The following is a 26,838-nucleotide window of genomic DNA, read 5'->3' as shown; positions in this document are numbered from 1 at the left end:
TCCATTTAAATATGGAATTAAGACTAAACTGAGAGAATGATTGCTAGAGAAAAAAATATGAATATTATTAACCAGAACAATGAAAATTTGTAGTATAAAGTTAATTGGAAGGTGTGGAGAAAGAAGATATTCCCTTATTTATAAGAAGGAATCTACTGATATTGCTTAAGATTGAAATATGTAATAAAAACAGCAATGACTCCAACTGTTGCTGTTTTTTATGCACCCTGCCCAACCTTTCAAGCTTACATAGTTCTAAATCTTATGGTTAGAAGCCATTTATTTGAAAATCAACAATTTATTTAGTTTTGCTTTAGTTTTTCTTTTTACTATTAAAGTAAAATTAAACTTAGTACTTTGTTATTAAAAATAGAATCTATATATGATCCCATTTTAACAAAAAAATATGTGATCAAGCTATCTCTATCTACTTAGTTATTATTTCCATCCTTATCTATTTATAGCCATTACAACAAAGCCTGAAGTTGTGTTCACGTAATGTAATGGCAATAAGTTTTAGATGGTGAAATTTGGAAGTCGCTTTCTAGTTAATTTTTTGTACGTTTCTGCATTGTTTGATTACTTTTTAAAGAACTTCATCATTTTTGAAAAGCAATCAAGGAAAAATTTAAAATTCATGACTCCCCCATCCCCTAATGAAAAAGCCTGGATAAAAACAAATGTACATATTAACAGTAATTAATATTATGTATTGGAATAAGAATAATTATTTCTACCATCTTTATAACTTTCCGTTAAAAAAAAAGCGGTATCCTGCCCTGATCTTTTTCTCAGTTTCTTGCTAGAGAGCCAGCAACTTGCAGCCATTTCAGATGTTTCTTCTGATCTTTATCTACATGTGTTTAAATTTGTACTAGTTTCCTGATTTTAGACATCGTCTATTTCCCAATTTTGCTGTGGAGACTACCTTTTTTACATTTTCTCTCCCCACCCCTACCACAATTCCTATTCTACTTTCTTCTAACATAGTTACATTGCAATTTTTTATTATTTTATTCTTATTGAATCATAATTGATTATACATATTTTTGGGATTCAATGTTGATATATGTTGATCAAATCAATATTACTAGTATGTATATTGTTACAGATTGTACTTATTCTTTATGCCCCTTGTCCAATCTCTCCCTGTCCCTCTTTTCCTCCCCTCTCCCACCACTGATAACCCTAGATTTCTTCTCTCCCTCTGAAAGAGTAATGGTTACTCTGTTGATTTGTTGCTTAGATGATCTGTCCAATGCTGAAAGGTATGCCTGGTTGTGGATGGGGGGTCCAGTCCTCAGCTCCATGGCCTGGGTCCCCGGGCAGGGCCCTGCGGGGCTGGCAGTGCGACTGGATGTGGGCAGGGGGTTCGGTGCCTGGATCCATGCCCCAAGTCCCCTGGTGGGCCCTGAGGTGCTGGTGGTGTGCCTGGGCCAGAACTAATTTTTTGTCCTTTGCTTACTTCTAAAATGGGGGAACTTTCTGTGGGGACCAGTACTTGAGCTGTGTTGTTGAGCTAAATTGCTGCTTTGCTGCTGTTTCCCTAGAGAAGGCTTTTTGTGCAGCTCAGGGTTTAATGGTTGACCTTATAAGTACTTCCAGCTCTCCAGAGACTGGGTGCACCTGGGTTGTGTAGAAACTCTGATCTGGGCCTGAATCTTTTCATTAAACTGCACCCCATGCAATTCTGCATTTTCCAACCAGTTTCCTCTGAGTGGTCCTGAACAGATTGGCGGGGGCGAATTGGTTGTCCTTGCTGTGTCCCAGTGTTCACCTAGTGGGCCCGTCTTCCCCACTGTCCATGCACCAAACACCTCCTGTGGGATGGGCCCTGAGCCAGTCCCTCATGATGACTCACCAGCCCCTGAATGGCTCCCCTTTTTCAGCTGTTCTGGCTCCTCATTCCTGCAGGGGTCCACGGGAACCCTATTAGTGGTCTTGCTGCCCTGGGGACCACCAAGGCCCTCTTCTCCCCTGCTGCCTCCAAGTAACTCCATCCCAAGGGCACAGCTGCTGCTTCTGCCAGCTGCTGCTCCATGCGCTCAGCAGTTCTAGCCTCAAAGTGGCCATGGCCTTAAATACTCTGAGCAGTTTTTTCTTTATCTTATCATGGTTTCTCCCCCTTCATGAACTCCGTAGGTCTCTCCTCCTCTTCCCCTGAGCTCCAGTGACCCCAGCTTGGTGGTTGTTACATTCTTATAGTTGTAAATTGGTTGGTTTGTGGGAGACAGTGACATTGTGGACTGTGTATTCTGCCATCTTGATCAGAACTCTATATTGCAATTTTTAATGACTACATACATGTTTGTGTTTGGACCATTAGAGTGCTCTGTTTTTTTCACTCCTCACATGACCTTGTGTTTTTCCTGGAGTTAATAACTACTTCATTTTAAAAGTTTGTTTAATTTTTTACATACCTATCCCTATTTTCCCCCAATGTTTTAATAGGTACATCACTCTTTCAAAACACTCAGACATATTATCTATCAATTACATCTTTGTCTTTTTTTTTTTTTTTTTTTTTCAAATTTATTCCTCAGTCATCTGTCTTCCTGCTCCACGTTGGTCTGTTTGTTCCCTGTTTATTCTTTTCACTGGTCTTCTGTATTACATCCCTACTTCTCAGATTCTATATCTCTTTTCTTGGAGATATTCTTAACTTCCATGGAGTATTTACTCCAGTCCTTTCCTGAGAAAGAGTAGAATTTTTGAGAGTTTGCATGCTTGAAATTGTCCCTACTCTGCCCTCATACTTTCATTCCGAATTCTGAGGGCAGGTTCAATGCCTGCTAGCCTTCCATGGTGATGTTGAAAGTCAGATGCAAGTCTCATGACTGAGCCTTTGTAAATGGCCTGTCCTATCTCTCCAAAAGATTTTAAGATATTCTCTTTATTCACATTGCTTTGAAATTATGTGACTTTATGCCCTAGTGAGTCCTTTGTGATTTAGAAAACTGGGCAAGAATTGGGTCCCTTTAATCTTGATGTCCCTGTACTTGTGTTGGGGGAAACTTCCCTGTATTTTTTCTCTGTTTCATCTCTTCATTCTTTCTGGGACTTCTTGTTTCCAAAATTGAATTTCCTGAGTTGATTGTCTAAATTTTTTCTTTATCTTTCCTCTTTCATTGCACATATCTTTTTTTTGTTTGTGTTTATTATTTTCAGGATGTTCTCAATTTTATCTTCCATCTATTCAATTGAATTTCTAATTTTCCTCCAAGTATTGAATTTTCAAGATCATTTTCATATTCCCTGATTTTTCCTATAAAAATACCATTCTATTTTTATTTCACAAATGCATATTTATTCTTTTTTGTTTACACGTATTAATTACAGGTCTTATGGTGTTTTTTTCTTCTGTTGTCTCTGATTCTTCTGAATTTTTCTTTCCTGTTTGTGTGTTTTGGCTCCTTTATTTCATTTTGCAGGATTTCTCAAATGTTTGGTGAACCTTGTCTTTCTTAAATATTTAAAACTGAGGGAAAGGGGCAAGAGACTTTACCTGTTGAGAAGCATACGTTTGTGTATTCTTTTAGTTTTTGTATGATGTTTTGCCCCTGCCTTTCACTGTGCCTGGTATTTCTGAGGCCAGACCATCTGAAGTGCGGTTTCTTTAGACAATTTCTTTAGATAATATACTTCCAGTCTCCCAAGAGGTAGAAGAGGGCTGCTCAGGTACCCTGAGATCTGTACGTCTTTACACAAGTCTCAATCTATCCACTTATTCTCACTCTCAGTATCTGGTACCTCTAAATCCTCAGATTTTCTGGGTTAAATAGGGAAAAATCTCCTTGCTTCTCATAGACATTTCCCTCTTTAGCTCCAGGATCATTTGGCTTTCTTCACTCAGCTAAGTCATTTTCCACTCTTTCTGCTGTCCATCTTCCAAAATTTGCTAACATCTACTCCCTTGTTGTTTCCTCTACCGTTATCTTTCTTACTTGTGTGTTTCATGTTTATTCCTGTTCTGTCATTTTAGTAATGTTTCAGAAGGCAGTTCAAACCATTATATATAATCAGATGGTACCTATATATATTAATTAAAAAATTATCTACTCACCTCCTACTAAATTTTGGTAGCCTTCAAATTAAACCACGGCTCCAATAAAATGAAAAAAAAAATTAATGTGTCAAAAAATTAGATCTAAGAAGTTAAAAAAAAAAAAAAAGGAGAAAAGCCAAATTTGAGGATAATCTGACTGGAAAAGCTGTGGCAATTGACCAAACAACTTGGTTCCAGGCTGTAAGTAACCAGTGCAGAGAGAAAAACATCAACACCATTTGCACAACTTTCATTGTTTGAAGGAGGGAAGAACACTTTGTTCAAAGGAAGAACACTAGGAAGTAAAACATTCTGGCCCTGAACTTGGAGAGTAATTTGTTTATATCTAATTCATTCATCATTTCTCTGGTAGTGTGATCTTTCATTCCCACAAATCTGCTTATGCCATTCTTTTGCTTAAAACTCTTCTGTGGCTTCCAGTGCTTTCGATCTGAAATCTAACTGAAGTCTGTTCTCCACGTATATTCTCATGTCTACTGCTCCAGCCTCATCTCCTGCTATTTTGAGGACATACCCTAGGTGTAATCACACTGGACTCCCACAGTGCCTGAATGAGTCAGCTCCCCCTCTCCTCTGGGCTTGTGACCACACCCTTCCTTCCCTTGGCTCATCCACCTGGCTAAGTCTTTATCCTTTAAGATTCACTCAAGCTTCTCTTCCTCTAAGTCTTCCTTTCCTCCCACTTCCCCCAGGTTGGTCTGTGTGCTGCTCCTGGCTACTCCCCGGCACCTCGTGCATACTTTAATATGACTCTTACCACACTAATGAAACTATTGGTTTACTCCTCTCTGTCTCTCTGCTTCTATTCCCTTAGTCCATAAACTGATTGAGTACAGGGATTGTTTATTCATCTAGAGTCTGCATTGTCTACTGCCATTCCTCCTGGCACACAGTAGGCACTTAATAAATGCATCTGAATAAATGAATAATAAATGAGACCTAGGTAGGTAGCTTTCTCCAGTCTTGCTAGATGAATAAAGCTTGAAAGATCTTCGGGGTTGAATGGGTCACATGTCACAGGGAAACCATCTCAAATATCAGCTGTCTCAGACAGACTTTGGAGAGCAACTAAATAGCAGAAAATTGCAGGCTGAGGTTGCCAGTGAGAACCTGAAAAGAAGGTATTCTGCATTGTTGGTTGAAAGCAGAGCCACATGCTCAAGATGCCAGCTGATGTTTAATTGTGGGAATCTGGGGCCTTCCTTTACTCTGCACCTGATTGGGGGCCAGGCTGTTCATGTCTGCACAGTTGCTTCTTGCTCTTTACATCCTCTGCAGTCTCTGGGTTGCAAGGCTCTCTGCCTCTCCCACCTCCCACTACACCCACCCGGCGTATGGCTGCAATGGCTGGCCTGCCCTGCTGCTGGTTCTGTTTCTCTAATTCTTCCCTTTGTGTGAACAGCTATTTGCATTTGTCATATTTGATTCAGATATTTTTATAAAGAAATAAAATATTTCAGATGTAGCAGAAATTCCATTTGTAGCTGTCCTAAATCCCCTCTCCCTTTCTTCCTCCTCACACCCAGAGGTCTATTCAAAACAATTGTAATAGTTTTACAGATCGAGGACGTAGCAGGGAATCAGCTCAAGGAAAAGTTTTTATTCAGTAGCACAAAACAGAGGCAACTAGGTGACTGTACTAAACCACCACTAGTTAAGATAGAGCAGATTTATGAGCATGAGTTTGTACCTTAGGCCTGTCATATTTTTTCACCTTTATGTTAGTTAATTGCAGAGTAACATAAATTAACTTTGGAACACAAGCAAAAATGGGAACTTTATTTATGAATTTCTTGGATTTCTTTACCTCAAGCCAAACAACTAAATTGCTACTTAGCATAAATTATTTATGGGCCCTGGCTCAATACCATCCAGCACCAGCCCCCGGAGGTATGGGAGATATAAAAGATTTAAAACATCTCTGCGACAGTGTTCGGGCCGCCATGGAGCTGTGTTTCTTTCCAGAAGGGTCCACTTTATTTTGTTGTAAATAAATAGAGGCTGGATTTCCAGGGAGGGAAGTTAGCTTCCAGCAGGACGGTGGTGGTGTTTTGCATATGTTAATTACACAACCTTTTTATGACAGATAGATATAGTGTTTGCAAAGCTATTTCTCAAAAGATCCATAGACCGAAATGGATCTTTTCATTTCCTGGTGCAGTCTAGTTTCCCTCATTTGATCTCACTTCAGTATCTGAAGTTATCAAAACTCACCACTCCACATTACCAATAAAAAAGAAACAGTCCTGTCCATACAATTCTAGCAGGAACAAAAGCACATATTCTACAATCTTTAAAATTCAAACTAACATCACCTCACTGACACCTGTGACAAACCCATTGTCACTTCATAGGTTGTCTTTTCATAGCTCTCATAGCTCTAACCTCAGCATGTCACTCTTTGAGCCAAAATACCCTTATGTACCTTGTTTCTCAGAAACAGTCTGTTTCTAAGACAAGGTTGTTGCCTTCTTTTTCTTTAGGTCAGATGTATTTCCCTTGGTTTACACAGTGTTTAAAATCAGAAAACTTCATACAAAAGTGTAAATTTTTAGCTTTTCCTCCAACTTCCAAAATTGGAAGGTCTAGCAGTCTTCGGCTGTCTTTTTTATGTGGCCAGCTGTTAGCAGAAGCTGAATAGTTCCTGCCTCTTCTCCACTCTCCAGTTTGCCACAGTCCCCTCTACTCCTTAGCACACCTCAGCCTACATCACCCAATTAGTTTACTTCCCTTGCCCATCGAGGCATTTACATTTTTAACCCCTGATTTAGGCCATGCCTTAGCTGATACATTTATACTTTTGATGTTTATCTTGGATAACATCGCATATCATAATTTGCTAAATCCAAAATAAAAGATCTTGGCAGGCTATAACAATGGGCCCTTAGGTGTGACTATCATTTTTTAAGATGCAAATATTCAAACATATTTTCACTTAATATAAACACAGATTAGGCAGATTGCCTCATGGTTATTTTGGAAACCATGGTATGTGTAACCACATTCCTCAAACCACAGAAAATGCCTCCATGTCATTTGTTTTCTTAAATCCTCGGTATAATCTTTGAAATGCAACTTTGGCTGGTTCACTTGCCCACCCTCACACCGGTCACAGTGTGGTCTATTTCACACATGCCAAGCCCAGGTTGATCTGCCTTCCACTCATCCTCACCGGACCGCAGCTCTGTTCTTTCCTTCGTCTCTGAAGCATCAAGCATCGGGGTTCTCCTACAGGGCCTTGAATTTGGTTGCGTTGCTGTTCATTTTATACATGTTTGGTGGTTTCCTCTTAAACTGCAGACAGATCAAAATCAGACCCTGAATGTTACCTACAAAGACTGTGACGGCATCAACCTAGAAAACTTTACTCTCCTGCCCATCCTTCTGTTGTTAGAGGAATTTGAAGCAGGTAGAGAGGAGTGAGCTAGGACTTTGGGATCAGACAGGTCCAAATTCCAAATTCCACCCTGCCTGTATTAGACCTGACTTAGTCTCTGTTTTCTTATCTGTAAAATGGGGAAAACGCCAACTCTCTTGAAGGGTTCTTGTAAATATAATTGCAAATGTGTGTTTTAAAGACATTCAGTAAATTATTCGTACATGTCAGTGTCAGATGCTATAAATCCTTTGCTCCGGTCCCTGTCTCCTATGACCACATTTTCCTGTCTTCATTTGATGATAGGAAAGAGAAAGAATGTCCTTTCTTTATCTCTTCATCTTTCTTTCTGTCACCATCTATGATGAAGGATCGTCTATGCCTAAAAATGCCTTGACCTAGTCCAGTCCCAGCTCCACCCCCAGAAACTGTTACACACCTGGGAAAATAGAAAGCAGCTTCTGCAGAGCTTTGGCCCAGGCCAAGGGAAAGGCCATCTTCCTTCACGAACTCACAGGGGTCCTTCTTGTGAGGCTGGGAAAGCTTCCTCTCTCATCTCCCTTACCTCTCACCCCCAAGGAAAGGAGAATAAGACTCCACATGAGCGATCATCCCCAAACTGCCCATATTGCATATTTTTATAATCAAATCATATGTGTGGATATTATAATAGATAATCTGAATGTGTTATACACATCCTACATAAAACATAAAGGGTTCCTTGTCTCTGTCTCACAATCATTTAAAAAGCTCATTTTAATATTTAATGCTCCTAACAGTCATCTAAATCTCCAAAGGTAAGCAGGAAATACCATATAAAAGACCCAGAGTCTGCTACAAATGTTACCGATATAATCTGGAATTTGCCTTCTTCCTCTTACACCCTGAACACCGCATCCCTCAGCATTCTAGCCTCTAGGGAACACCAACCGGGCATTAGCCATTTCCTCCTTTACAGCTCCATGAAGTACTTTTGAAATCGAGGTTATGAAAAAATACAAGGATATCCACTATTATCACCCAGTACTCATAAATAACTTTAACTCTATCTTTCTTTTACATTCTTTTTTCTTTTTCAATTTGCATTGTTAATTTTTAAAGATATAATCTAAATCATAGATATTTTTTGTAAATCATAGAGTATTAAACAACACTCATCACTTAGCGAGTCAGTCTAACGACTTCTGGGACTAGGACATGTCAGTTTGTGGTGGCACCAACGGGCTAGTCTTTACAGCAGCTGGTGGGTCAGGCAATTCTTTGCCAAACTTGTTAAATCCCCTGGCACAGCTCTAGGCTTGGCTATTCACTTGAATATTGGATGATTCCTCAGCAAAATGAACAGAATCCCCTTCAGCAGAGACAGGGTCATTCAGGTCATTTTTCTATATTAATCATGATCTGTATTCCAGTGTCTTTTGCTTGCATGTGCATGTGTGCATGTGTCTGTACATGTGTGTAGATTCTGGTCTCCTAGGTGATTGGGTATTCTCTCTTGGTCTACTTTTCTATGTGTGTGATACTATGGTTTCTGAAAGAAAAATTCTTCTTTTGCTGAGATGGAGGGGAGAGCCAGAGAGGGGAAGTAAGGGAAAAGAAGAAGTAGCAGAATACTAGAAATAATGATAATAATAATAAATAAATAGCAGTGCTTTTCCTTACACTTAATGAAGAATTAGCCCTTAGAGATAACAGGAATGCCAAAAGATTGGCTGAATTCTTCAAGCTCACAGTGAAGAATGAGCCTCAATTTCCTTCCACTTCTGTTAAAAGATTGCCTTTCCTTTGCTTAGAGTCATGTTGAGGCTGCTATAATTGGTCTGAACTCAATTTCAGTGGGAGACTGTGGGCAGGCAGGTAAAAAAGAACATGGTCAAGTGAAGTTTTTAAAAATGCATGCTTTTCTGCTACAAAAGCAATTTCAAAAGGCCCGCCCCCCCGTCCCCTGAACCTGGACTCAAACTGTGTGAGCTTCATGTAAACTTTGAATGTGTCTAGCGTACAGTATGGAAAGCTCTCCTGGGTAATTTGGGGAAATATATGTATTAAAAATGAATTTACAAAAAACTGAAAATTGGTTTTGAACATCCATGGTAGTAAAACCCATATATTGCTGTTTTCTTTACCATTTTAATATGGAATTTTTGCATTAGAGTTAAGTAGCCATGGCTTTCAGGTTCTGAGAAGAGGTAAATCATGCCTTCTGTGTGTATGTGTGTACTTATTTTTATTTTGGTAAATAGATGCCAGTTCCTTATGTGATTTGTGCTGTAACTTGTATTCTTTTATTTAAAGAGCAAAAAAAAAATAAATAAATAAAGTAAAGTCCTTGAATGCTTTTAAAAAGGGACTAGTATTTTAAAATAAAGGTAGTTATGATTCACAATCTCCGTTGAAATCAATCCTGTTTAACAGTTGTGAAATTTGGATTTTTTTTGAGGGGGAGCTGGGAAACACACGTTTTCCTGCCCTAGTTCCCTATTAGGTGGGGCAGGACATATACCCCCTATTCTTCACCTTCATTCTTTATTTTGCTCAGATTTACTCTTGCATGTGACCTTCATATTGAGAGGTGGCCCTCAAAGGGAACCCCTTTCCCCATCCACATACATGATCCCTTTTGCCCATGCAGGGACAGGCATGTGCCTGGGGATCCCCCTCAGAGGGCAAAAGTAGGTAAGAAAGGGAGTCTTGGAAGACCTGCCTTCCCAATAGCCAGGTGATCTCTCCTTTCAAGGGTTCTTTCTCTCCACCTATGTGTATTTATGCAAGTATTTTTTTCTTCTTCTTCCAGAGTTTATTAAAAACAAAACAAAACAAAAATTAAAAAGTGGGGAAAATCAGAATAAAAAAATCATTGAAAGTTAAATTTTTAACTACCTTATATACTTTCGACTTCAGACTTTGCTGAAAATAACTTTGTATATAAGATCTCTAAGATAAATGGACCAATGTATAAGTGGATATGTGCTTTCATAATTATTTTGACCCCTCTTTTCTGAAATAGGATGGGAACCAACGTAACAAGATACCAGAAACAGCAGTGTAGGTCCTCGGGAGCCTAATCTAATACCCTATGAGTGTAGAGTAGAAGAGAGAGGCATGGATAAAGCCAGTGGTTTCTCTGTGGGAGGAAAAATCTGGGGCAGGTGGAAGAAGGGGTGCTATGAGAAAGAGATGATGTGGTACAGGAGAAAGAGGAGTGGATTTAGAGTCAAAAGATAAGGGTCCCAGCCTTTGCTCTGCCATTTACTGGTGGGATAATCTCAGGTCACGTGGTCTCCGGATTCTGTGTTCTCTTCTAGACTCCTTTGAGACAGGCTTCTCTTCTAACAGAGACTGCTGCTGTTTCCAGAATCTGAAGAGGACTAATACCCTAATTAATTAAACTGTTTGCCCATCTAGGGGCAAGGAACTCCCTTGGGTTCCTAATTAATCTAGGCCACAGTCGATTCTTTCAGAGAGGCCTGAGTCTTCCCAGGCATCAGGGTTTGCTCAACTAATTCTGTTGGAAACCTTGGGGCCAGGTAATCCCACCCTGCCTCACAGCCCTGACTTCCATGTCACTGCCTTTTGGCCATCTGTCAATAGACACAAACTGGCTCTCCCCAAAGGGCCATACTTTGTCTCTAGCAGTGGTTCAAGTCAGTGTTGGGTTAAGAGGAAAGGTCTGTGTCCTCCTTATTCTCCAGGATTGCTTCCAGGTTATTATGCCTCTACCCTTGGGCAAAAACAACCCAATTCTTTGAGGCTTCATGCCTTCTCTCTGAGCAGTCACTAATACTCCTGCATTGATGGCATCTACAAATCTCCTGGCCATGCCTCTTTGTTCACTGATGACTTTGGAGCCTTGTTCACTTCCACTCCAGTTTTAACTTGATCCTGGCACCTTGATGCTACGTGGAGATGCCGGAATGCTAGCCTCTGTTTTTCTTCACTTTCTTAATTCTAGGGTCCTTTGCCTTCTCACTAATTTAGCTACTCCTGTCTTCTAACTGCCCCGGACTTTTCCAGAAACTACTCAGCTGCTGAATCCCTGAATATAGCACTCTAGCCACCACCACCTCACTGTCTATTACTTTCAATCTACTTCTCCATCACCCCTCATAATCACTTTCAAGTGCCATATTGAAAATTGTCTGCAGTGGAACTGGTGAACAGGCATAAGAGAAATGGAATTTTCCCCTTGATCCTAAATTGTGAAAGGTTGACAGTTTTTCATGAAGTCAGGGATGTGTGAGTATCTGTTTGTAGGGTACTCAAATAGATACTCACACTTATGATGTTAAAGGAAAGGGGTGTGAAAAGGGGCATTTTGTTTGTGAAATGACTTCTCAGTAAAAGTTCAGACAACAACTCTGAGGCAGGACTCAGTATGTGCCTCATCTGGAGGTTTTTGAAATGTCTAATGAAGAAAAAACATCCAACTTATTGATCTAACTCATTGTATAAGAAATATATTTCTGGTAGGTTAGAAGATATTACTGTAATTTCTCCAGATTCACCCTTCATGGTGTTCCATTTGCACACAGGTGATACAACTCAGGAAGATCACACAACTTGTGCACTTACCCCCCGCCTTTATTTACTCATTAATTTGACAGTATTTTTCAACTACTTACAATGCATCTAGTATTATATTGGGCACATCTATATCCACATGCAAATCATCTGATAAAGTCTTGACTTGCCTTGTTAACTATTCTATTGCTCACAAACTGGAGGAAGCAATAGGGGAAACTGCTACTCTGTATGGATTCTTACTAATAAGAAAGGTTTATTTAGAGGAAGGAGCTGTAGAATAAAATGACCATGCCATCTATGTCATCTTAGAGTCCACAAAGCTGTGGAAGGAAGATCAGACATGGGCCCTCAAGATCTGAAAAGCAAATTTCAATACCTGTTTAGAGAGAAGAGAGACATGATCTCAGGGCTTGAGACCCTCACAGATAAGACTGTAAGAAAGATGGGGAGAAGGAATAAAAAATGGTTCTGTGTGGAGTATCCTAACATTTATAAAGCAAATGTATTTCACAGGACCTAGCTTCCAAAGCCCTGTAGTTTCAGGTATAACCTAACTTTTTAAAATTACATATGGAAATGTCAAGCTTGCAAAAGACAGGAAACTTTCCCCAGTCTAAAGTCTCTGATGTAGATAAAGAATTGTAACACAGCAAAATTGCAATCTCAAGGACAGATGTCCTTGGTGCAGGTTAACCTAAATTTGCTTTATTTATTGTTATGTAAGAATACTAAGTAAATTGCTGTAGGAAAAGACAGTATTTGCTAAGAACAAGCTTTTGTTGGTGGATCGACTTAACCTTTTGCAAATTGCATTATGGAATGTCACTTTGTTATTTTACTGATGTTGCCAGCTTCTATTGTTAAACTATACTTAGCCATAACTCTACCTATGTTCCTTTTCTGTAACTTTCTGGCCTGGAGAATAAATACTGAGAAAGAACTCCAGTTCAGGGTTATTTTTCCAAGGAGGAATGCCTCTCTCTAGAGGGTTCCTGGAAAATTAACCCCTTTGGGGCTTCTCACTGCTCATAAGAAATGGACTTTCAGTAATCTTTTGCATCTCTGTCACCCAGGAGGAGAAAGGTGACAAAGAGAGTGCAACAGTTCTGATTACAAGTGGTCCTGATAAATATATAAAAAAGGAGCATCTTATGGTTCATGAGGAACACAAATGAGATGTTAGGTAGAGACAAGAACATATCCAAAGAAGAACACACAAAATTGAAGCCTCATAAAAGAAAAGCCCCTTGGGGAAAATTTCTAGTATACTCTAATATACCTAGTAAGAAGAACAAGGAAAACGTTAGTTCATTGTTTCGGAGTTCTGGTATCAGCCTAACAAATAACAGCGTAAAAGTGAAACTGCTTTAACATAATTTTGCCTTTCGATTCTTCATCTTAAAGTGAAGAGAGTAGACAGAGTCGGCGTGGTTTAGGACAAAGAGCAGCTGTGGTGAGTGAAGACAGGAGCGTGCTCAGCTGCTCTAATGAGCTAGTTCCTCTCCAGGACGAGAGGAATCAAATCACAGAACTCGACAAGAACTTTTGAATGGGACTCTCTGGAGAAATGCTGGAAACAGGGAGGTGCCAGAACATACAAGATGAGTAAATGGAATTCTGAATATTAAAATTTAGAAGAGGTTAGATTATAAAAAGTACAGATCACTGAGGCTTAGGGCAATCTTGGCAAAATTCTATAAAAATATTTTAAGCAAAAGTTTTCTGAGTACCTGAAAAAAGAAGCAGGTACATAATATAAGGATTAACTCACTAAGAGAAAGTCTTCACAGGGTTTTAATAGTTTTTTGATTACTGGGTTTGGTTTCAGGGGTTTTGACTCATATGTCAAGAATTCTACACACATAGAAAAATCTTATTTCTTAATTCTGCACATAAGAAAAATCTTATTGACATTTGGCAATATTTTTTATAGCATGCTTGCAGAAAAGATAGAGGAATATGGTCTGGACAATAGGATTGTGAAAATGTGAACCCAGAATGGGTTAAATGAGCACCGTTAATCTGAAACAGCATCTTTGGTGGATTTTGTCTTTGATTGTGTCTTGTTGTCAAAATACCACATTTCCGTAGAACTGATAGTGTACAAAATGCCCTCAAATTTATTATCTTAATAACAGTTTTAATAATGGCAGTTTATTAAGGCTGTGTACTATTTGTCAGATGCATAAATAGAATATCTTTTTTTTAGCTGTTGGAACTAACCTACAAGGCTGGTATTACTGTCTCATTTTACAGATGAGAAAATAGGTGCTGGGAGGTTAAGGAATGTATCAATGTTATAGAGCTAATAAATGGGAGAGTTGAAATTAATAATGTATTTTGTCTGACTCCAGAATTCAGTAGTGACTCTATGTGATCATTAGGAACTCTTAGCCCACTTTTCAGATGAAGAAAAGAAGACTTGAGTGTGAAATTTGCATATGTTTACAAAGCAGGTAGAAAATCAAAACCAGAGCTTGAATCCAGCACTTTTGATTCTAGGTCTAGTTCTCTTCATAAAGATATGAACAAACTGAATGACAGACTGAAAGATAAGAAAAAAATAGCTGGGCTAAAACTAAAATATTTAGATTAAAAATCAGTCAGGCAAAATATATATAACAATTAACATCTGACTTACTGAGAATTTCTGTGAAGAAAACTAAGGCAGTGTTTATCAAAGTGTGGTCCCTTCACTAGTAGCATCGGCATCATTTGGCACAAGTTATTTGCAGTGCAAAATCTTGTGCACTGCTCAGAGCAACTGAATCAGAAACTTGGTGGAGAGGATGAGCAGAGACACGGTAGGCCTCATTTTAACAAACCCTGTAAGTGATTCTGATGCATTGCAAATTTTGAGAGCCCACCAAGCTAAGGTATTTAGTTGAAAGGTAGTCATCAAAAAGCACAGCAGGGTCAAGGTAGTCATCAAAAAGCAAAACTGAGAACATAAACAGATCACTTGGCTTACGTCCAGGGAACAGTAATCTTGATATTTACTTGTTGAAGGAACTGGCAGTTTCTAAGCCTATTTAAGGTGACTAACACAGCTTTCATGTGAGGGAAGAATTAGCTTATTCTGATGTCACAAAATTTAAAAAGTGATTGCATTTTTGAGCTAAAAGAATTCCAAGAATCACCTAGAAGCACTGCTCTGGCTGAGGTCCCTTGTGTTATAAGAGAGGAAATTGAAGGTAAGTGATTTACTAACAGTTATCGAGCTGACCAGCTACAGTCTGAAACTCACACAGGAGGGCTTCTGTAATGAGAAAACAGGCACCTGCCCTGTCCATAGTGGTCTGGACCAGGCCAGATTAATTTGAAGCACAAAGTGGCATTTGTCTGGAGGAACAGTGGTTGGTTCTTTTAAAGTGTCAAAAGAACCTAAATAAATTTCCATGTTTTTAGGCAGGTGGAAAGCCTTAATACAGAGGTGGTGAAAGCAAAGTGTCCTGAGCAGTAGCTCAGGAGATGAGGATCCTATTGATCTGATTCCCGGCTCTTAAGCCCCTAGCTATAAAACCATGGGCAAAGGCTTCCTTGTCCTGGGTCTTAACTCCTCTAGGGATCCCTGTTAATCAACTTTGTTTCTCTACCTTCAGCAAGAGCCTGGCTCATAGTGATTGCTGAATAGAACAGGACCTTGTCTCCCATATAAAATGAGGCTGTTAGATTAAAACAAGACAATCAACAAGGGATAGTCTAGTCTTGACATTTTATGATTTCATGGCCTTAATTTCTAATTTTTAATGGCATTGACAAACCCATAAAAAATAGAGATGTCCTATTGGTGTATTGCTTAACTGTTTACAAAACACTTTCACATATTTTTATCTCAGTAAAGTCTAATATCTCTGAGGGCTGGGTTGAATCACTTGCATTTAAGGAAGAAACTGAAGCTATAGACAAGAGCTAGTGACAGAGCCTGGATTTAGATCCAAATCACCTGATTACACGTCACATGGTTTTCCCACCCACCACATGTCTTCTCCCACCAATTTGAGAACCAAATTTTTCTTGGTCATGTCACCACTCCCTTCAGCACATTTGCCCCTCCTCCCCCTGTAATATGACATTGCAACATAGCCTGTTGTGGAATTTTAGATGAGGGAATGCAGCTTATTTGAGGAATCTGAGACAAAGCCAACATGTATAGCAACAAAAATAACAATGCATTTTGAAAATCTCATCTTTCAATTATCAGCTGAGAGAGCAATTAGGCATTTGCAAGGGTGCAACCTTCTTGAAGAGAAGGAAGAACCCATTGCACAGAATCGCTTGCAGAGATAACCAGACATATCCATTCTTCTTTCCACTGCGACGGCCTTGAGTTTCTTGAGCAAGTTTAATCTTAACCCTGGGATCAGCTTTCCTGACATGAAGCACGAGGTAAGTCAAATGTAAATGAGTCCAAATTCTGAGAGAACACAGGAAAGCCCAGTTTTAAACATTCTATCAGAGTTCTTTGGGTACAGTCTCGATTACATTAAATTAAGCAGCCGGCTAGCAAGGCTAAAAGAGTTAGTAGACAAATACAATGTGCTCTTTTACAATAGCTCGAAGAACTATAGGTCAGCTGCTACTTCTGTTGGGAAAATAACATTAAGGGGTCATTTGTAAAGGGCCTATCATTGTCTTGATATGTTGATACTGAAACTGGTAATCAGTGAAATTGGAGGCATCCTGTTTCCTGTTAGAATAGAAGTGAGGCAGAGACACAAAGAGAGAGTCCATCTCAATTTGTCCTAGTATTTCCTGATGCAGATCTCTCAAGCTAGTATCTCTTACTCAGTCATACCTTAGGTGTAGCTTCCAGGGAAAGTCAATGATACAGTACACGATAAGAAGTAATTATAGGAGATTGGATTAGCTGATTTTTCCTTTATAAAAGCAGGCAGACACAATAGAAGTTCTTATTGCATAAACAAATGGAAAAACCTTTAAGTGGATTCCTGAAATATATATATCTTTGAGAATAGTGAAATTTTGTTTGCAATGCAGTGCAGTATCTTTCAATTAGTAAATGCAGTTACTCTGCTGTGTAAATTTTAGAAGAGAAAACTAAATACATTCTGAACGATTTGAAATCCTTGGTTTTGAACATGGGAGAAAAAGTGTTATCCTGCACTATTTGAAGTATCTGGATTTGCATGTAAAGATGCTCCTCAACTTACTGTGGGGTTGCTCCTGATAAACCCACTATAAATTGAAAATCTCCTATGTCAAAAATGCATTTAATACACCTATCTTACCAAAAGAACATTATAGCTCAGCCTAGCCTACCTTAAATGTGCTCACAACACTTACAGTAGCCTATGGTTGGGCAAAATCATCGGGCAACACGGTACACCATAAAGGATTTTTTTTTTTACCTTCGTGATTGTGTGACGGACTGGGAGCTGTGGCTCACTGCCACTGCCCAGCATCTCCAGAACATATTGTAATGCATATTGCTACCCCTAGCCCAGGAAAATATCAATATACAAAATTTGAAGTATGATTCCTACTGAATGCATATTGCTTTTGCATCATCTTAAAGTGGAAAATTCCCAAGTCAAACCATTATAATTTGGGGACCCTCTGTACTCAGTTACAAGGTGTTTTGGTCCCTGGCTAACTGGACACACTTTGGTTAGGAATGAGTTTTAGGTGCCCTTTTTTTCACTGTTTTTGTTGACTCTCTTTAGTGAACAAGTATTTCTGTGGTTAGACCTGGGAATTCGGCACAGACACCAATGCTGTAATTAATTGTCTCCTCCTTACACCACAAACCACTATTGTCTGTATTCTACTGAGTAAAGGCCATACCCTGCCATTAATTCTTCCCCTAGATTTCCTACTTATTGCAACGGGAGTGCTGCTCCCAAATTAATGGCAGAGAATGTCCCCAGGCACTTAAAGGTTTGCCAGTCGTGGTTCTCAAAACCATGAATTAGGCGGTCATGATATATGGACACAAATGACATCCGAAGGCATTTTAACCCTCTATCTTCCGAAGTTATGGTCAAAGATGCCCCAATGTGGTTATCATTTATTTCCTTCCTGAAATTTCTTCTCCCCTATAACTTTGTGCTCTGAATTTAATATTGCACCATTATGTTTCTCCGAGGATATGCTGTATATACTGCTGAATAGCTATGAATATCATTGTGCAGCTCTGATCAGACAATCAGTTCTTTTCTTGCCTTCAGGGCCTCACTAGTCAGTAACCCAGTGCTTCTCTCTCTCTCTGCACCAGTTTATCTGTAGTGCATTTATCTGGTAGTATATTTACAGTGAATTGTGAGCTCAAAATACTCCCTCAGTGCCTCAGATTCTCTGGGTAAAACCAGTTATAAAACAAATGATGATTTCTCGTATTTATGGAGTTATCAACTCACTTGTACATAAAAGTCTTTCTTTCATCATCACAGCAATCTTGAAGGTGGACTGGTTAAGTATTGTAAACTTTTTTCCATGGATAACTGTAAGTAATATATTCTCACGATCATCAGGATACCTCCTCATCTCATAATGACTATTTTATTTCAATGTGTTTTTAAATACCAGGTCTACCACTCAATGGCAATGTAACCAGTATTACCTTTTGGTTTAAATAATGGAAAAATTCTCTCCCTTTACCTCTTGATTCAAACTAGGGTTAGTTCCGTTGGAGAATAATTTTCTAGTAACTAGAAATCATTATAGGTTGTGGCAAAACAATTGGTTTTATGTTACTTCAAAAGTTAGGTTAGGAAATCTTTTTATATAATTAGCAATCATTAGGATTTTCTTTTTGTAAAGTTTCTGTTCAGGTCATTAGCCAATTTTTCTATTGGGTTATCTAATTTTTTTCCTAACTAAATTTGTAGTTTCCCTATGATCATCACTTGATGATAACTGTTATCAAAATATTTATGTAATAATTAATTTAAAATAGCAGTGATAAACCTGTACATGTTAACACATTTAATATATTTAATGAAAAATACCCATATTTTCAAAAACAAAAATCAACATAAACAGTGACATTGTTTTACATTTTTGCAAATCTCTTTAATGTCTGGCTTTGGGTTAACAGAAAATAGCTTAATTTGTATACATCCTTCTTTATTTAATTTGCTGCAATTCTTTCTTTTTTTTTCCTGTCCTGGTATTCAGTGGTGTCAGTGTACCAGAGTTTATCCAGCCATTATCTGATTGATGGGCATTCACTTTGTTTCCAGTTTTGTATTTTTTTGTTTTGTTTTTGCTCTATAAATAATGCTGATAAAAATCCTTGAACATTTTTTGAGAAGTATCGGATAAAATCTTTTCTGGAATTTACTAATATTTATCAAGAGTCTAACATAATCAGATTTTTTCATAAATGCTATTTCATCTCCCATAACATGCCATGAAAAAGCTGGGCTGTAAAAGTTTGAATAAATTACTCCTAATTACGTAGTAAGTTGTAGGCTAGGAAGGCAGAGATAGGATGGCTGATTTTTACTTTGCTATCTACAACTGATAGAACTCTGATTAGGCATGTCCAGGGCCCTGTCCACCTAAGTGACACAGCTGCTTTGCTGAATCATGGTGTCCTGTCTCTTACTGGAAGTCATCAACTGCTGGCTCCATACCCACTCGAGATCTGAACGCCTTTCCTTTAGGTCTCAGGTGTGGGTTGTATAGGGCTGCACCATGATGTTATAGATAGCGAGAAATGGTTCCTTCCTTTAATCCTAAACCCACAGGGGATTCTGCTCCGTGGTGTTGTGACAGTGTATTTTCTCCTGGTCTCAGGCTCAGAATATACTGACTACTGTTGAGAAATTCAAAATAGTCTGTGCTTTATAAAAATCAAAATGATATTTCTGTGAGGTTAGCAAGGGAGCAAGGCTTTCCCTTTCATGGATGATGAAATCGGCTCATAGAAACATTAAGTAAAATGCTTGAGATCACACAAGTAGTACACACTATGCTTCTGAGTAAGAAGGTATGTGGAATCAAAAGTGCCACTAATGTTCCTGGGGCCATTCCTTTTATCTGACTTGGCTTTTGTGGAGTAGAACATGTTACTGAAAATAGACTTTCATGTTCTGAGAGGTCTTAAAATGCAGATTTGATGAATACTACTTTCACACTATTTAGAACTGTCTGGAATTCTTCCAACTAGGACTCTTGTTTACATCATTTTATATTGTTTCTACCCTTCAAATAGGGTATAAGACAGTTTATGAGAAATATATATATAATAAAACTAATAAAATAACAAAAACCCACAATAAAAGCTAAGTAAAACGGCAAGGAGAATTTTTTTTTTCCTGCCTTCCCGCCTTCCTTCCTTTCTGAATAATTCAGTGCACAGCTACTATGTGGGGTTGACCAAGGCAGGCGTTGATGAGGGGTGTGGAGGGCAAAGGGCAGTGGTCGAAGGTGCCTGGCATGAGCTGTCAGCATCTATGTGGACTGACGAAGAATGTCCCTGTGGGTGAATGATGGCGGTGGCCCAGAGTAAGGTGTTGGAGCCTGGGTGAGGAGATGTTTAGATGCAGGAGAGATTAGACTAATAAATATAATAAGGATAATATATTAGTTAATATAACAAAGACAAAAGAAATTAGTTTTCTCATTACTAGAGAATGGAGTTAAATATATGGAAAGGGGAAAACTAGAATAAATTCCGTGATGTTGAATTGGACCCATATGTATATGGGTCTGGGAGCAATGACATCCTGGTAATAAGGGATACATTTAGTGCCCAGATCTTGGTTTCTTAAATAGAATTCTCCACTAAAAGGAACCAGGTCTCCTGGGAAAAATAATAGATTTTACAGTTGGATCTGGGCAAGTAAAAATAATCCTGGAACATCTTCTTGTACCAGAAACTAAGGAAGTGCTCAAAAAGAAGATGAGGAAATGGCAGAAGAACACAGATGTCAGCATAAAGGGGCTCTCACTGGCCCAATCTGGACCAAAATAGTTTGAGCCTCAAAATAACAAATACTCTTGCAAATATATAAATTAATAAATGGTGGAAGAAAAAAACTTTTCTTAATAAGTGTAGAAGGAATGATTGAGTTAGACTACTAATACATATGGAAGGAATTATTTAATTATAAAATTACCATTTGTCAAACATCAATGGATGCTAAACATCAGCAGGTAAAAGTTTGGTACAGAATGGAATACTTACCAAGTCTCAGAGTATCTCCCGCTAAATACTTACTAATTACAAAGAGAAAAGGAGGAACTTTACACGGAGAAACCTGCCTAACTCCATCATAATCAAATGATCAAAGTTAACATCACAAATAATAGAACAACTCAAAATTATGTACCATCTGATAGGATGCAAAAAGATGAATATAGCATGCCTTCTGTAACATTTCTGCCAAAGGTTAAAAAACCCTGAATCTAACCATAAAGAAATATCAAACAAACCCAAATTGGGGGACATTATAGAAACTGGCCTGTCTTATTCGAAAGTGTCAAGGTCATGCAAGTCAGGAAGAAATGAGGAGCTGTTCGAGACTGAAGGAGACTCAAGGGACACAACTACTAATGTAATGCATAATTTTGAACATTCTTTTGTCACTAATGACATTATGGAAACAACTGGTGAAACTTGAGTGAAATGTGTGGATTTTATGATGATAATGTATCAATGTAATTTCCTGATTTTGATGGTTTTATTGAGGTTATATAGGAGAATGTCTTTATAGGAATTACACACTAAAATATTCAGGGGTGATGGGTAATCATGTTGGTAAACTTACTTTCAAATGGCTCAACAGAAAATGTTTATATATTTTTTGCATTGTACCTGCAAATTTTTTGTGGTTTAAAAATATTTCAAAGGAAAACATTTAAATGAAAGGGCAAGGGGAGGGTTGCATCAAAATATTTAGTTAAAACTGTACTCAGATTGAACCTACAATTCAGCTTTCAGTTTCCAGTAGTCAATGCAGCAAGGTAAACAAGAGTGTCAGGAAGCAGAACAGTTTATGAGGAGCAACTAAATTTCTTAGTACCGATGTCCATGAGAAACCAATGATATGGAGTTTATATCAGTAACATCTAATTAGCTATAATTCTTCCACACAGTGACTCGATTTGCACAAGCAGTTACTTTATATTAGTATACTTTCTTATACATGCTTTTCCTGCTAGTTTTATATTTTGAAATAGTTTGGACTCCCAATAAACATTGTTTACATTAGGTTGAAGCCATCACTTCTACATGTCCTGGAGACTTAATGGTTTTGTTTCTATTTGTCTGGAGAGGGGTATTAGATGCCAGAGTGTGTGGAGGGTGCATATTTACATAAGAAAGAACAACCCCTGGCGTTTGTACTTTAAGATAATAAATATTTCTGACCTGAAGATACATTGTGCCATGACTTATATATTTGGGAAACTGAATATGTACTTATAGATAATTACGAAGTTGAAACAATTCAGGAAAGGAATGTAGGGAGGACTGGTTACAGAACACAAATGTGAAGTCTTTTTCATGACATGTCAAACCATATCTATCTAATTAACAATGAGAGCTATCTTTTATTGAACAGCTATTATGTGCCATGCACGCTACCTACATTAACCTCTGTGGGGAAAATAGGATAATTTAGTCAGCTCCGTTGCCTCAGGGGTCGAGCAGCACATTTCTTGTAAACAAGTTGTGTGTGGGTGGAGTTAGTGCGCATGTGCACCATTGTATCTTTTTAGTATTGTTGCTATTGTGTGTTCTTCAGTTTGTGAAGCAGGGCTGGCTGGCAGAGCTTATATCTAAAAATAGAGCATGTTTACTCTGCTGACAGCTGTTCAGTTTTCCTTTGGATTTTGCTAGTAGCAGTTGAGTTTCTGAGTTTCTCTTTGTACTGCTTAGCTCCTAGACGTGTGTGTGCTGAATAAAGACTATTCCTACTTCAACCAAGGTTCCAAGGACCTTTTTGCCAGTTACCTATCTCATAGACCTGTGTGTGAAGGATTTGTGAATGGGCTCAAGGGGTCTGTGAGCTCCAGACCCAGCTCTAGCTCTACAATTGGTATAGTTGGAGCAGGATTCTGAGCAGGTACAGGAGCCAAGAAGCCCTTGAAGAAGGAGGAAATGTGGCTACTTTTGAACATGTTGTGCCACGTGGCCACTTTCCTGTTGACCAGGATCTGGTTGCTGCTTACTGCACTGCAAGTCAGCATAGACCAGGCACTACAGTGGAAAACCCCTTAGGAGGGGGAGGAAATGTGGCTGTCCTTGACCGTGTGGTGCCCAGTGTCCACCGGCCACTTTTCTGCTGAATGGAGCCTGGCTGCTGCTCACTGTGCTGCAAACTGATTGAGAGCTGAAGAAGAAAGCAGAGTTGTTGGAAGCATGGACAATTATCCTGGAAGACAACATGCAGTGACTAGAAGATTAGAAGGGAAAAGCAGAGTTGTTGGAAGCGTGGATAGATGTCCTGGAGGATGACGTGTGGCAACAGGCCACTCCTGCCTCTCATACCAGGGAAGACAACGAACCCAGTGGTGAGTTGGGGGAGACCGTGCATCTCCAGGCATGACCTGTTGTGCATTAGAAAGCAAAACACGAGCAGCCTATGGGACAGGTTGGGCAACCATTGGGCAATCCACAGGTGACCCAGTTTACCACCTATGTCCCATATACCCAGGTTGAATTAGTTGACTTGGGGAGACAGTTTTGGCAGAAACAGGGGAGCCCCTGGCTGCTTGGCTGTTGCAGTTATGGGACCTACGGGTGGATAGTGTGATGTGCTCTGGTGACGAGATGGAAAAATTGGCCTCCATCACCATGCACCTGTCCCTGAGGCAGCGGCTACAGAATAGCCACAGATATGCACAAGGGCCAGGTAATCATTCCTTAATGGAATGGGTGAGTGCAGCTGCCTGAACCATGGGGGCAAATGCTGGAGAACTGCCCAAGAATGTTAGTAAATGGCAAACGTATGCTGAGTTAGTTCAAATAATTCGAGACCTGGGGATGCGGCAGTCCACGTTTAATGTGAACACTCGTGGTCCGGAAGATGAAAACTTTACAGGCAGCATGAGAGGCATAGTGCTGCAGAATGCCCCATCAACATCCTTTGGGTCACTGATGGCCATACTGGCCCCATACATTGGTCGTCCTACACATGAGAGAACGACCATGATAGCCAGCTTGAGTGAAGTAGAGGAGAAAAGACAAGCAAAAGGGGTCTGAAAGGTGGCTAAGACCAAACCCTCAAGAAATACTCGGGATTTTATCCAAAGGGACCAAGCAAGACTAGCTGTAAGCTGATGTGGCTTGACTTGCTTGCAGCAGGGGTTGATAGAAAGAAAATTGACTGGCAGCCAAATGCAGTTCTGTTTGCCTTGTGGCAACAATTGCGCCCTGACCAGCGTTTCACCAAACGTCTGGAAACAAGTAGCAAGGTATGCTCAGTGGATTTAAAGGATTTTTTGATTGTTCCTGAGGAGGCAGATGAACGGTTCCATTCTGATTAGGGAACAGGCCAAGGTGCTCATCTTTTGGGGACAGGCAAGGACTGGAGGCTTCATGTTGAGTTGGCAATGATGAAGCTGATGCGCTGGTTAAGGTAAGACGGCTGGAGAGAGCCCCAGCTACTGATGTAGCCCAGTGGTTACATCAACGAATGCAGCATGCTGGCAGGAAAACCATGTGCATGGCAGCTCAAAGATGAGCCCTGCCTATAAAATGGGAAGATGTAGTGAATGCTTGTCGTGTTTATCCAGTATGTGCTCAAGAGAGTCCACACCCCCAGCGGATGCCCCATACAGATGGGCAAATAACTCAAGGAAGGGTGCACCCTGACTTGATGGCAGGTGGACTTTGTTGGACCACTGCCAAGGTCAGAGAACTTCAGATACATCTTCACTGCTGTTGATACAGCTACTGGTCTTCTGTTTGTATGGCCTTGTAAGGCCCCAGAGCAGGTAAACACTGTGAAGGCACTGAATAGCCTTATGGCTATGTATGGCCGGCCTGTAGTCATAGAGAGTGACAATTGAACCCACTTTACTGGACATGGGGTTCAGAGGTGAGCCTCCCAGTTGTCCATTCAGTGGAAGTTACATGTGCCATATCATCCCCAGGCAGTGGGAATGATTGAAAAGTACAATGGTCTTTTATAAAAGGGACTAAGGCTATCTACCCAACTCTCATCCCTGAAGGGGTGGACATGGCGGTTATGGCTGACAGGATTCTAAATAAGAGACCTCGCAAGGGCAGGTCCTCTGCAGTGGAAGCTCAGTTACATAGAGCTGCAGCACCTATACAACTGAAAGTTACTACTAAAGATGAGCTTTTGAAGCCAGAATATGGTAAGAATGGAAATATTCTCTTACGGGCCCCAACCTGTTTGCAACAGGGACAGACAGTACAATGGGAATGGCCTTGGAGAATAAAAGCCCCCCCCCCCCATATATGCTGGGTAGGTTTAATAGGGCCTTGGGGAAAAGGATTAGAGGAAGTTTCACCTTGGGTGACAAGTACCTGGCCTCCTCGAGTAAAGGTGACATGGCCTGGAACAGATAAGCACTCTATTCTAAAGGGCACATTTGTATTATCATTATGGCCAATTATGAGTCCCCCTATACTGTTACATGTAGAACCTATAGATCCTACAGCATTAGCAGATAAAGTATGGTATCATAAACTAGGTAAGATACCTATTCCTGCAACAGCCTTTCTCAGGATGGCAAACTGGCATGTATCTTACCAGAGGTGTGAGAACTTCCCCTATTGGTACCAATAACCCTTCTGTCTTTTCACGCATAGTGTTCTGGCTGCAGGCACTGCACCAGAGTCGACTGGGTACATATAAACATTGGCGTGATCATCTACTGAATATGCACTGAACTTCACATCAATATGACTACAAGATTCCCATGGAAAATCACACCAATGATGACTAGTAAGTGGATATGTGCGACTAAAGGACAGAACTACAGGACAAGCCTTAAGGCATATTGAACCGACAACGGGTTGTATAAATAAAAGGGTCATTTATCCTCGCTAAGGGAATATCGCAGAAGATTTTTAACATGTAGATTGTATGGCAAGGGACCCTGAAGGGGTGGATTGTGGGGAAAATAGGATAATTTAGTCAGGCTTCCTTGCCTCAGGTCTGGTTGGGGATCCATAGCACATTTCTTGTAAGCAAGTTGTGTGTGGGTGGAGTTGGTGTGCATGTACACCCATGTATCTTTTTAGTTTTGTTGCTATCATGTTCTTGATTTTGTGAAGTAGGGCTGTCTGGCAGAGCTCAAGTCTAAAAATAGAACATGTTTACTCTGCTGCAGCTGTTCAGTTTTTCTTTGGACCTTGCTGGTAGCAGTTGAGTTTCTGAGTTTCTCTTTGTACTGCTTAGCTCTCAGATGTGTGCGTGTGCTGAATAAAGCCTATTCCTACTTCAGCCAAGGCTCCAAGGACCTTTTTGCTGGCTACCTAGCTCATAGACCTGCGTGTGAAGGGTTTGTGAACGGCTTCGAGGGGTCTGTGAGCTCCATACCCAGCCCTATCTCTACAACCTCCAATCCTAGACCAACCCTTCAAGGCAGATATAATTTGTGTCCTCTTTAAAGAGAGGAAGCTGAAGGTCAGAACACTTAAGTAATATGTCTAAGCTCACAGACAGCATTTGGTGGAGAAGGGATTCAACCCCCAGTCTGACTGTGTCCCCTGTCTGACTTTTCTTTATACTATATCTGTGGTCTCTATAATCACTTTTATTTTACAAGCTCAAGGGAAATTAAGCCTTCAATTATATCCGTAAAATAACCCTCAGTCTCGGAAGTTTTTAAGTCAAATATTAGGAGTAAAGTCTTGCTCTCAGTCCTCAGTACTGAGATGCTGCAGGGCCCTAAGTTACTTCCTCTTTTCAAATTACACACA

This window comes from Cynocephalus volans, chromosome 5, assembly GCF_027409185.1.
Source record: "Cynocephalus volans isolate mCynVol1 chromosome 5, mCynVol1.pri, whole genome shotgun sequence".
NCBI classification, from domain to species: Eukaryota; Metazoa; Chordata; class Mammalia; order Dermoptera; family Cynocephalidae; genus Cynocephalus; species Cynocephalus volans.
The sequence above is the reverse complement of the archived record's forward strand: the minus strand, read 5'-3'. Positions refer to the sequence as shown.